General features: G+C 41.5%; 1 protein-coding gene across 3 annotated transcripts in view; it reads right to left on the bottom strand.

The window, feature by feature from the left end:
- Positions 1-12,489, bottom strand: part of si:dkey-91i10.2 (uncharacterized protein LOC555224 homolog) — a 57,035-nt gene extending 44,546 nt beyond the window's left edge. For 2 of the 3 annotated variants that reach the window (XM_058620581.1, XM_058620588.1), the window contains exon 1: positions 12,223-12,489. The gene's annotated coding sequence lies outside the window, so the exon portion shown is untranslated. The remainder of the gene's footprint in view (positions 1-12,222) is intronic. The other variant, XM_058620596.1, reaches the window with a different exon arrangement.

The following is a 12,489-nucleotide window of genomic DNA, read 5'->3' as shown; positions in this document are numbered from 1 at the left end:
TTGTATCAGTCTTGCATGACATTCGTGTTCATGATGATTAGATCTTGTATGATAAAACTAACTGCAAAAATGCAATTTCCTAACCTAACTTTTTCATTCTGCTTTGGGTAGGCAGAGTATCTTGAGCTTATTTGCCGAGGACAGCATTCACAGACTGCATAATGAAAACAAGCAGTTGTACATCCACATCCACCAACGTCATCATCATCTTCTACTACTTTATCCTCCGCATGAGGGTCGCAGAGGGCGCTGGAGCCAATCCCAGCTGACATAGGGCGAAAGGCCGGGTCCACTCTGGACAGTTGGCCAGTCCATCACAGGGTTACATAGAGACAAACAACCATTCACTCAATTTAGAGTGTCCAACTTGTCTAATCCCCAAATCGGCATGTTTTTGGACTGTGGGAGGAAACTGGAGCGCCTGGGAGAAAACCCCCACACACACGGGGAGAACATGCAAGTCTATGCAGAAAAGCCCTTGTTCCGGCCGGGTCACGAATCCGGGACTTCTTGCTGCAAAGGCAAGAGTCAACTGAGAGTCAATTGATCCCTTTTTTTAATGTCAGGGAAAATAACATGAATTAGTGGAGATTAGGGCATTAACAGAAAAGCCAATTAGTCAAAATGTCAGTGGCACAAGTCGACAAGTCGCGTTAGGAGTCGACAAATCACATGTTTTTTTTCCCCTCTCTCTGTATATGTGCGCTTGTGTACACAATGCAATCTCTCTGATTTCATTGAGAGTTGGGTACCGGGTCGGGCCGCGGTCACCGCACTGGGGGCTGGTCCGGTGGGGGTGTGTACCCATCAAGAACAAATGACCTTTGCTGCAGAGAGTACGTCAAGTAAGCGAGTGTGTTGGTGTCTTAATGTTCAGGTTGGCCCCGTCCTGTTATCAGACCCATGTATGTGGTACTGACACCAGTCGTCAAGAAGAGATGTTTCCAGTGAGCGGCCCCACTCCATCCGGCGACACACAGTTAGATAATTTATGAGTTCTTCACCTCTGGTTCAATAATTCACAAGGCCCTTACTCTGCCACTGGTGAGTCACGGACAAGCTTTTTACTGAGAGAGGAAGCAGAGGGACCACGGTACAAGAAAGAGAGACATTTGTGTGCAAACTCAATAACAACTTGCCACCCTATTACTTTTTTAGGCTTGCTAAATTTAGCACAGTCTCCATGACTCAGGGGAGGAGGACGAGGGAGGGTGAGGCAGCTTTTAGTGATGAGGTAGTAACTGAGGGGGCCAGAAAGCATGAAGCAGCCTATTAAAGCAGAGGGATTTCCTGAATCAGTAAACACAGGAGGAAGTAGACGCAGGAGACAGGCTTCACTCAAGTCATTTGTCCACATTAAAATACCTGTCATTTACATGTGTCTGTCCTCAGGGATCCAACCACAGCCAGATCACGTACAGCTCTTAATGGTCCTACACTGTACGTCCTGAATTCCTCCTCAGATTCAATCACAGAATCCACAGACCGCTTCCTCAGCCTACGTCCTCGCATCCACTGCAGTTTAACCATGTTTTTACACTAATCCATCCAACTTCTATTGCAGTTTTACACTTAATAATAAACCGATACGAACACCGATGGTCACTTTTTTTTTTCTAAGGGTTAAACTCTTATTTCATGTTTGCAGCTGGAGCAGTGCTTTGGTTCATATCGGGCATATCTGTACAGTCAATTTTGTTTTCTCTCCTTGTATTTGAGTACAGTTTGCATGTTCTCCTCGTGAGTGCATGGATTTCCCTGGGGTCTCCTGTTTCCTCCCACAGTCCAAAAACATGCAATATGGGGATTAGGTAAATTGGACACTCGAAATGGACCGTAGGCGTGAGTGTGAGTGTGAGTGTGAGGGTGGATGGTTGTTTGTCTCTGTATGTGGCCCTGATGGACTGGTGATCTGTCCAGGGTGTACCCTGCCTCGTGCCCTATGTCAGCTGAGATTGGTACAGCGCTCCCCGCGACCCTCATGAGGGCGATAAAGCGGTACAAGATGGATTGATGGATGGATGAACAGTGGTCCTTAAGGCTGTCCACATGATCCACGATCGGACGAATTTTAATACCAGGACTAAATGAGACCTAATACACATGCATGAGGAGGGAGGAAAGTGTGAACAGCCAGTTTGTTCATAACATGCAAACCTCAGTGCTGCTGAACAATAAATGTTAGTGTTTTATCCTAGAGAGGGACAATGCAATGTTGTTGACCTCCTTGGCTAAATGGAAATCCATACACATGGATGGGGCAGTGGTGAGTTAATACAGGATGTTGAAAAAACAAAGCCCTTTGCCAGTGTGTTTACATGGTGCTTGATTACTTGGGAAACACAGGGGCATTGTGGGGCACAGTGCCATCCTTTGATGCCTGACAATCAATGAGAGATGGGTGGAGGTTGATGGAGGGCACAACTCACAAAGGAACACAATGGCACACATACAGGGAAGTAGCCACAGGGTTGACACACTGAACTAAATTTAAATAATAAACTAGGTCTTTGTCCACTGGCATAAAAATACACTTGGCAGGATTTGGTCAGACAGAGTTGGCTCGGTGCTCTAGAGTTACTTTAACACCACCTCTAATGTAGAGGTATGAAAACACTTCAATAAAACCATAACCCTAGCACCAAAACAAACACGACCAAACAACCAACAGTGTTCAGACCTGGTATTCACAGCTGTCCTGAGAGACCCAATCATATTAGGTCATTGTATGTATGCTGTTCACACCTGGAATTAAAATGCTTCCCTAATGTGCCCCCTGTGACCTCATGCTTCACCAGCTTTTTGTGATCCGATCTGGCATGCACTGACGAGTACTTACTGTCCAAATGTGATCAGATCACTCAGGATGAATGTTAATATCATGTCTGAATAAGGTTTTAAAAATGTTTTCTATTAAATAGCGTAAAACAATGTATAATTATTGTATTATAATGTATTATTAGAGTGTCTAAAAGTGCACAACCAGTACCTGTTCTCTTGCATTTCTCATCCAAACACTGTCAAAGTCGGTGTTGAACCCACTAGTATCCTTTCGTAACGGGCAACTATATGAAGTCTTAAGGAATGACATTGTTCATGAGACTTTGAAATCTAAAAAATATCCATACAGATTCAGTTTACAATTATCCAACAAACCAATCTTCACAATACTGAAGCTGAAACCACAGAACGCCAACACAGAGGCTTGCAACTATAGAGCCACCATCTGATGCTAAAACATAGCAGTGTTTTTTTAATCGTGACCGTGTGTGCTATGTTAAATATGCCTTTGATGTATGTGTGCATTAACAGCAAAAACGGGGTCACAGGTAAGCATCATCATGACCTATTGACCTAATTTATTAGTCATTTTCAATTCACACTTATCCGGTCTGGTGTGAATGAACCTGGCATTTACATGTTGAATGTTAGAAAAACACAAACTCGATGACCTGTATTCTCAGATGTGCCCATGAATGAAAATGTCAGCCTACGGTATTTGTGTACACATGCTTCCCCCTGAGCTGTGCTTCTGCTGAGTTAAATCCCCACGTGCAGGAGGGAGCCTGCGCTCATAATCAGCAAGCCTGCAGCCGCACAGGGCCCTGAATAAACCCAGCCCTCCTGATGGGAAGCCCTGAGATCCAATTTTCCTGTCAATCCATGTGTCCCTGCAGTGTGCCATAGAGTCCCGCTCAAAGCAGGAGCTCTTAGTACACCAGCCACGTGTCTGTCTCATCAACCTGCCTTGATTGGTCTCATCCACAACATTTCCAGACTTGAGTGCATTTCTTAAAACAGCTTTTGGTTTAAATGTGTCTCATTATCTAATGGGCACATCTCTTAAGAACATCTTTCAGGTACTTACAATAAATGCATTGTGGTAGACACATTTTCCTGCGAAACATATTTACAAATGGTGTTTGCTTGGATTATTAAATCTCAAGAGCTGAAAAGACACCAGAAGCAATGCTGGACTGGATCACTATCAATGAAGGGAAGAGTAACAGAGTTCAGTGATGAATAGTCCTCTTATCCACAGAGAAGGCTGCTGATAAAGATTCAGTCTTGCGTGGGAGGAAGAAATAAAACACACTGGACATCAAAATTCAGTGGCGGTAATCTTCATAGTAATAGAAGGAAGCAACTAAAAATTCAGCACTTACACATTAATGGAGGAGGCTGGCTGACATGTATGCAAAATGTTCAAACAGTGCGTGAGGCTTTTTGAATCTGAATGACACTATTCAGGCAGAACGAAGGCAACAAGCGATGGCTGTGAGCTGTTGGGAGGCAATTATGCTGCATGAGGATGAGCTCCACGTCTGAATCAAACATTATGCAATGAGACTAATATGGCCATGGGTCCATAGAAAAGTGCAGGAAGCCACACAAAGTCGCTGCCTTTTGAATAGCAGCACATGGAAAAGCCATTAGACGAGTCCTTGGGCTAGAAATGCACATCACCATAAAGCAGTGGACATAAATATGAGACTCTAAATAAAAGAAGACACAATGGAAAAGCTGCTGATTATGTAAGGATTTTGAAAAAGCAATATGTCAGTTGCATAATGAATGAATACAAGCTGAATCCTAATGTGTAATTATAAAAAGGAGTGTGAAACTCAGCTTACTAGATTGTACTTCACATCTATAGCTAAATCCCCACACAGTAAGTTAAACACGCAGATGTGTCTGGCACAATAACACTTTTGGCATCAGATCTGGTTAATTGAATGTGCCAAAATGCTCAAATGGGGCATATTCCACCTACACATGTATGCAAAGTGCTGGGGTCAATGTACCCTATAAAAATGATCTCAGTCTGGTAACTGCAGACATCCAAAACCGCGTTACTGTGCGTTACCATGAGATCTTAAGTCGTATTCACACCTAATAGTCTCCGCTACACTCGGTTCAATTGGGAGTTGCAACATAGCCGGTCCGAGTTTGCTTTCACACTAACACACTTCGAGTTAGAAGGGCTGGTGTGAATACGAGATGAGGAGACACCTGAGAACAAGACAGTCCTGTCAGCAGAAGTGTGTCCATCTCTAGTTCCCGTAAAGCAAAACAAGCTGACAGCCAGAACCCAGGCCTGTTAGATGCTGCTTGCAGCTTTAAATTACCAATGAAATTGCTGAAGACAGAGCAGACACACAAAGAGAGTCTTCAGCGTCTGCAGCGTCTTCAGCCTCTTGAACCGGACGGTTTCCTTTGGGACCCCGATGATCAACTAGCTAACCTCTTAACTGGAAACAATCTGGCCGACTCAGCTGCTTTTACAATAACCCCTGTGCTCTGAGCCGAATTCCTAACAGTCCAGTGGAAAGGTTGTGGATGCAAACAACACAAAACACACAAGCAGATGCTGTCTTCAAGCTGTCAGAGAAGCACAGTCTCATTAACATTCTGCATCTGGCTTCACATCACACACAAAAACACACACAGAGGGAGAAATGTCCTCTGAGAGAAATACACTGCATTTTGATGGGGAACGTGAGCCAACAATAGATCAAGTGGAACCATAATTTCTCTATAAAAAACAGTGTTCACGGGTAAAACTCCGCTCAGTCACAATGTTTTTATTATCTTTCATTTAATTGTTGAACAGACATTAAAGGTTAATGGTGCCCGGTACAGATAAAATCTGTCATTAAATTTTTTTAATAAGTAATTTGTGGTATTTTTCGGAAACCCAATTAAGGATGTGAAAATAATACAGATAAACTTTTTGAAATTGTATTAGCAAATTAAACACCCGACAGATCAAGGTACTTCATCACGTCCATGTAAGGATTCAGCTCTGCTCACTGATTTACAACGTTGTGGCAAATACAAATATTCAAGCAAGAATCGCAGCGATTTGATGAGCAAAATTGCAAATGTTTTGTAGCGGTTTTCTTTTGGAGACAAACCCTAAAGTGAATTTTGAACAAAAAACCTGGAAAACCTGAGGTGGAATGTGTTTGTTGTCAAAGCTGGACAAGTTTTTTCCTCCCCTTACTTATTTTGAATAGAGCTTCACTGAATGTCTATGTTGAGGTTGGATATATATGGAATAGAAAAAGCGTTACCGGTTGTCAGCGAGGAAAAGGAAAAGGGTTGGATGGCGTGACTTTTGCTTGAGTCCAGTCTGCTGCAGACATGTGGTTACATTATAGATGGTGATGGATGGAGGGGTCGTTCACTCTGCCACAAGCTGCCTGTCAGTAAGGTTGTGCTTTTAAAAGATGACTGCACTGAGAAGAGGCTGATGCTGCTGCTGAGCTGACATTAAAGCCATCACTTACATCTTCTGTTTGTCTTGTTAGAAATGGCCTTATATAACATGAAGAACTACAATACCAGGTGGTTACCAACAGAAATTGAATACAATATTTAAAATTACATTTTCATTCATCTATATTCATCTGATAATGAAGAACTGTTTTGAGTGCCTTACCTCATAATGAGCCCCTTATATTAAATAACTGGTCCTATTCCATTGAGTACCCATGGGATTCAGTTGATGCCACTCAGTCCTTTAATACTTTAGATTTGTGGTGTCATGTGAAACTCTATCTTGTTTTGATGCCTGTTACAGAGTGAATGTAGGATCAATCTCTGCCAGAAATCACAATTAAATGTTGAACTCAATTGAAAAAGCTTGATCTACTTTAACAGCTAATAAAATAAAATAAAGCAAAATTATTTTTGTGGGTGAAAATGCCTTCAATCAACCTTTACATTTACAGAAGTGATTATGGATGACAATTGCACGTCTTCCACTACCATTATGTTAATAAAACCATACTAATAAACCAGATTGATTATGCAGGCTAATCCAGATTATATTATCATGGAATAAATGCTTCATTGGAGGAGGAACACTTTGGACATATCATACTAATTTAATACTAATGAAAGCTGTAAGGAAGTAAAACACTGTTCAGTGTGTACATTACTATTGTATGTCCTTTGTGAAATGCTGTTTGAAATGAGTCATGTGGGGTAAATTGCCATGTCTTGTGAGTAAAATAATATGTTCTTTGTTTCTTCTTCCCACCACTGGACATAACAATAAAAGTCAGCCAATAGGCTTGGCAACAAGGCCAGTACTTGGTGAGATAAAATCTGAACTCATATCAAACGAGAATCTTAACTACTCACTCTGTCTGTGAATCTCGACGAGAATCTTCGTGAAGTCTGACACTATCTGCGTCCTCCACAGCACGTGCTTCTTTTTGTCAGCTGCTGCGTGTGTGTTTATTTGAACACATCTCCCGAGCCAACTAGTTCAGCCGGCCTCGTCAGACTGACAGAGCATGAACATGCTAAACAATTATTAGCATTTTTATCAAGCGGCATTCCTGCTCTCCAGTCAGCAACTTAAAAGCCCTGTAAAGTGATAAAAAAATATCACTTCTGACTTTTCGATGTGTTAATAACCACCTCACCAAATTTGAGTGATTATAGAAGTCGCTAAGTGTTTTAAAAATTAGGTTTTAAATCATGTAAAATTCGGATTCACTCTCTGTTCTGAGACTGTGGGGGCGTGGCCACACTCACACACACTATTCTGGTCTTCCAGTTCAAGTGGGGACCAGAGTCTACGAACGTCGCAGTTCTACAGTGTTTGTACAGAATATTAACATAAACGCTCTGATAACATGTAGAGAAGCAACATTTTCACCATTCTGGTGGCAGTTTAACAACACACATGCACATAAACAGAGCTAGTTTAGCAGCAGTCCTTCACCCTCACTCTCCCTCTTTATTAGCAGCTCCTGCAGCCTCACAGCAGGAGTCTGCTCCTCTTTCTGTTCTTCTTCTCTGCTTCATTTCCTCATCTTTTAGATAAAGTGTCAGTGCTTTACTGTGTGTCTTTACATCCAAGTAAGACACATTTGTGGGACAAAACAAAGGAAGTAGTGCAGGTGCAGTTAAAGGTCCTGAGAGTTTTTATATTGACACCATTTTTGAGGAGGAGTTGAGCTAAATGTGGCTCCTGAGCGTCATAAAGCCATATTTTCAGACATGCCTGCAAGTTTTTGAAAAGAATATCTAATATATACAATGTGTGAAGACAAGGAAAGCTGAATTTCCTTTACAGGATCTAACCCTCTAACCCTGAGGGTGGACCAATATGGGTCTTTCTATGACTAATGCTAATCTTCAGAAATCAATTCACCAAAGATACCGAAGATGAAAAGGTGGATCACTGCAATAAAACAAACTCAAAGCAAGAATAGAAGATGGAGTAATGGGGACACACAGGCAACTAAAATGGAGAGCCTGAACTGTATTTTGAGACACTAACCTTATGACATTAACCTTCAACTCCGGTTGTTTCCATACTTCCATAAGCACCTGGGGGTATTGTAAGGATCAGATATACTCAGTGTGTAAGATTCTATGATATATCGCTCGATCTCAGTGGATTTAAAGTGCAAAGTAAGCTCTCAAAGGTTAAAATCGGCACTAGTGACGTTCATTTTTTCCTGCCAACATGGCGCTATAAGCAAATTGAGTCATGTGGCATCTGGAGCTCTATAATAAGAAGCTGATTAATGAAATTATAATCGACCAATGATGGCCATTAAAAAATGGCAAAAATCGGCTTATGTAATTGGCCGGACTGATTAATACATCAACCCTTCCCCAAAGTGCAACTGTTCAGCTGGGGTACAGTAGATCATTCTCTCTTAAACTGTCTCTGAGGGTTGGTGGTCATATTTGATGTTGTGCACATGCATCGTAAAGGGATAAAATTAACAGTTTCACCTCCAGTTAAAGCATTTCCCCATGGTCTTTCTGTGTAGCAGATTATTGTTGCCACAGCTGCCTGATTTTAATTACTCCAATGGTAATTAGAGGTTTTCCATAATTGGGATAGGGACTCCAGACTGTCACCCACCCACAATATCCCTTGTAGACGGTGTTTTCTGGTAAAGGGGGGAGGATGGTTGACACACACACACACACACACACACATTGACTCATACTGCCTTCATGCAGCTGCGACTGATGTTCTAACAGGACAAGTGTGTGTGGGGGGGAATGAGTTACAGTTTATCCTGCAGGCAGGACACAAGAACAAAGGAGGTTCTCAGGGGACAACAGGGTTCAGTGTAAGAGGTTCAACAATGTTTAGCTGCTTCACACACACACCAACAACCATGGTCATTGTTATGTTGCATGCTGCATTGTTACCGCCACAAATCCCAATATTATACGTATATCTCCAAATGAGATGCCATGAACAACCTTCATGTTGTTCATGGCATCTGAGCAGAGCTGTCTTTTCCAGCTCAGCTCAGATATTTCAAATTCTTTCAAAAGGTTTAATCACTGTGCTCGTGAATCAAGGTGGCATTCCTCTCAACAAGGCTGAGTGTCTTTTAGCTGTGGTCAACAGCAGAGGCTACATTTAGCGCCACTCTATTCAGCATTTTTTTTAAGTGTTGATTCAGCAGAATGTACAAAAAAATAGAATACAGTGCAATGTAAAAGGTGTTTCTAAAACCTGTGCAGTAAAACTCTGCAGAGATTTGAGTCACACACAAATGACTGGGATTAATATGGTTGGTACGGTTAATTAATTATCTACAGTTAACTCACTTATCCTGTGGAGGGTAATAGGATCTGAGGCCCATCCAACCATCATTTTGGTAAGAGATAATGTTTATCCTGGACAAATTCCTCGTCCATCATAGGACTGACTCAAGGAGACCACTGCACCACCATCACATTATATATTGTATTTTTGTTTGTTGGACAGTGTCAAGCAACAAATAGGTGTCAGAGAAATCCACAAAGCAGTATTCCTATCTAAATTTACACTGTAGTCATATAAAGTGGTGTCATTTGTGGGGAGTGAACTCACGACATTTTAATGACCACAGCAATTACTATGACTAAGGGTCCAAGCAATTGGAAGTCAATAAAATGGAAAAAAGAAACACATGAACTCTGCCAATAAGTTAATGGAGGGTAATTACACTGTGTCCAGTCAAGCTGATGTTGCTCCAAAACAAAACCAATTCGATGCCACACTGGCATTGAAGGCCCCGGGGCTCTTCGTACACCTGCTATGCATTCCTGCTGGTTTAGCCTGACAGATCGACCTGTCTCATTAATTCTGGTCTTAGAGACTTCTGTTTACATCTGTGTGTGTAAGCCTGCAGGACCACTGTTTGACCTTTCATCACATCACCCCACTGATTAAATGCATGTAGGGAGCAACAAGGCAACACTCTGCAGGAGGATGTAAAATCTATGACTTCTACAGCGCATGACAGCGTCCCTAGACATTAGCCTGTCAACTTCACTATTGGAAACTGAAAATAACTCCCAATGTATGTTAGAATTTCCTCCCTTTCAAGTTAATGGGGAACCATATTATGTGTAAACTGTGTGCATTTGTAAAAACATAATGGTAGGGCCATCAGGTTATATGTTCATTTATTTCAACTAGACACACAAGAAAGGCCTCATGTAGAGAAGAAAGGGGAGGACACTCATAAGTAGTGTTTGCTACTAAAATTTAACTATATATCCATCTATTATCAACCCTGCTTACCTAACGAGAGTCATGGGGGAGCTGGAGCCAAAGGGCGAGAGGCAGGGTGCAAGCTGTTCAGGCCAGGTCACCAAACACCAGTCCATCATACAGCAATAAACGACCATTGCAGCTCACCTTTACACTAGAGATGAGTTATTACAAATTCTCAGCAAGCAAAACAGCAAGCTTAATAGCACCAAAAAAGATGCATATGCACTCATTCACACACATCTATGATTTGTGAGAGTAAAATATGAGTAGAATTAAAATAACCGAAAGAGCTGCAGCATCATGAACACAAATGCATAATGTATAAAAAAATATTAACAAAAATATTGCATATATTGTCCCAGGGGTTATTGCAGACATATACAGTATCCACAGGGACGGCACATGTATAATATCAGAAATAGCAAACAAACAGTGTCGTTTTAGAAAGTGATCAGCTGCTGCGTATGTCTGTGCTGCCATGATCTAATTTGTGAAGAGATTCTGCAAATGAAGAATCTGTTTCCTGTCAGTCTTTCCTGCTTAAAACCACACAAGCCAAACATGCAGGTGAAATGGACTCAGCAGCAATCCTAGCTTCTATTATACAGTATTTTCCATTCCTACAAAAACAAAGGAGCTGCTACTGGTCCTAATTACACAGTTTTACTGTATTCATTAACATTATCTGATTGCAGTCTAGAAGCCAGCCAGATTTCCCATCGGCCCTCAGGGCATTTCCAGTCATTGCTTGGATGGATGCACCTGTTTCCTGACGCCCAGTCATCCCCAAAATGTTGCACGACCACACTCCAGGGAGTATTTCAAAAACTCCAGGGACTCACCGAGAAATAACGGCACTGCCTTGGTATTTCACTTACTAAATGACATCACATAATGGGATGAGAAAATAAAGACAAATGCAGTCATCATTCTAAAACATCATCATTTTACACTCTTTTGTCGTGGGCATACAATATTTGTCCACAGGACTGTCTGACACAGGTGACAGTGTTGGATGATTACTAAAGGTGAGGAGAGTTCAGTGTGACAGCTGTTTTCCTCCTTTGAGTCAGGTAATGAGGTTAAGTTCTTAAGTGTAGGAGTCAGACAGTCATTTCTAGAGCAGCTTTGAACAATGGAAATCAAATACTCAAGACTATGGTTCGATGTCGCAAAAATATTTGTAAAAGATGGATGAGTAAATGTTAATGTTTCTATTTTTAGCACTATACGGGGACTTTTTGTCCACAGTGGCTTCTTAAGTTAAGACAGCAAAATTCATTACTGAGCTTCAGCGACTGACTGCACACAAATATCTTTCAATATTTTATCAAACAAAGTCAGTCAAAGACCTCTAGGGATAAAACACTAGGTCCCAGTTAATTTGTCTTTAAACAAATTAAACCATGAATCAGTTACAAATGTATTATGTACATAGACTGTTATACATAAAATACTGTATATTGTGTTAAAAATAAATACATAAAAAATAAATTAAACGACTGATGGTTGATATAATCCTAGTTAGGGACCTCAACACACACACACACACACATATCAGTGCCCTCAGGAACACTTTATGTGAAGTACAGCATTGTTTGTGGTGGGAAAAAATGATCTATCAAACAGGCAACATTCACTTCTCTGTATTTTCATTTCAGAAAGAAAATTGAAGGGCTACTTACTAAGGGGTGCGTTCAGGGCGCTTTCACCTGCATCGCATCACTCACATGAAAGTCCCGTTCACATTGAGGCTCAGCAGCTTGAATCTTGGCAGCTCCTCACACTAATGGATAGTAAAGAATGTGTGCAGGCACAGGAAGCAAGAACCTGCACTGACCGACCGTTTGTTTAAAACACAGACCGACCTTCCCCGGTACTGCCTGGATGGATTTTAACGGTGGATCCCGGATACACCACACACGACCACTCTCCTTTGGCTTTGCGGGTTT

The sequence above is a fragment of the Solea solea genome, chromosome 2 (assembly GCF_958295425.1).
Source record: "Solea solea chromosome 2, fSolSol10.1, whole genome shotgun sequence".
In the NCBI taxonomy this organism is placed as follows: Eukaryota; Metazoa; Chordata; class Actinopteri; order Pleuronectiformes; family Soleidae; genus Solea; species Solea solea.
This window is presented reverse-complemented; position numbering and strand designations above follow the sequence as displayed.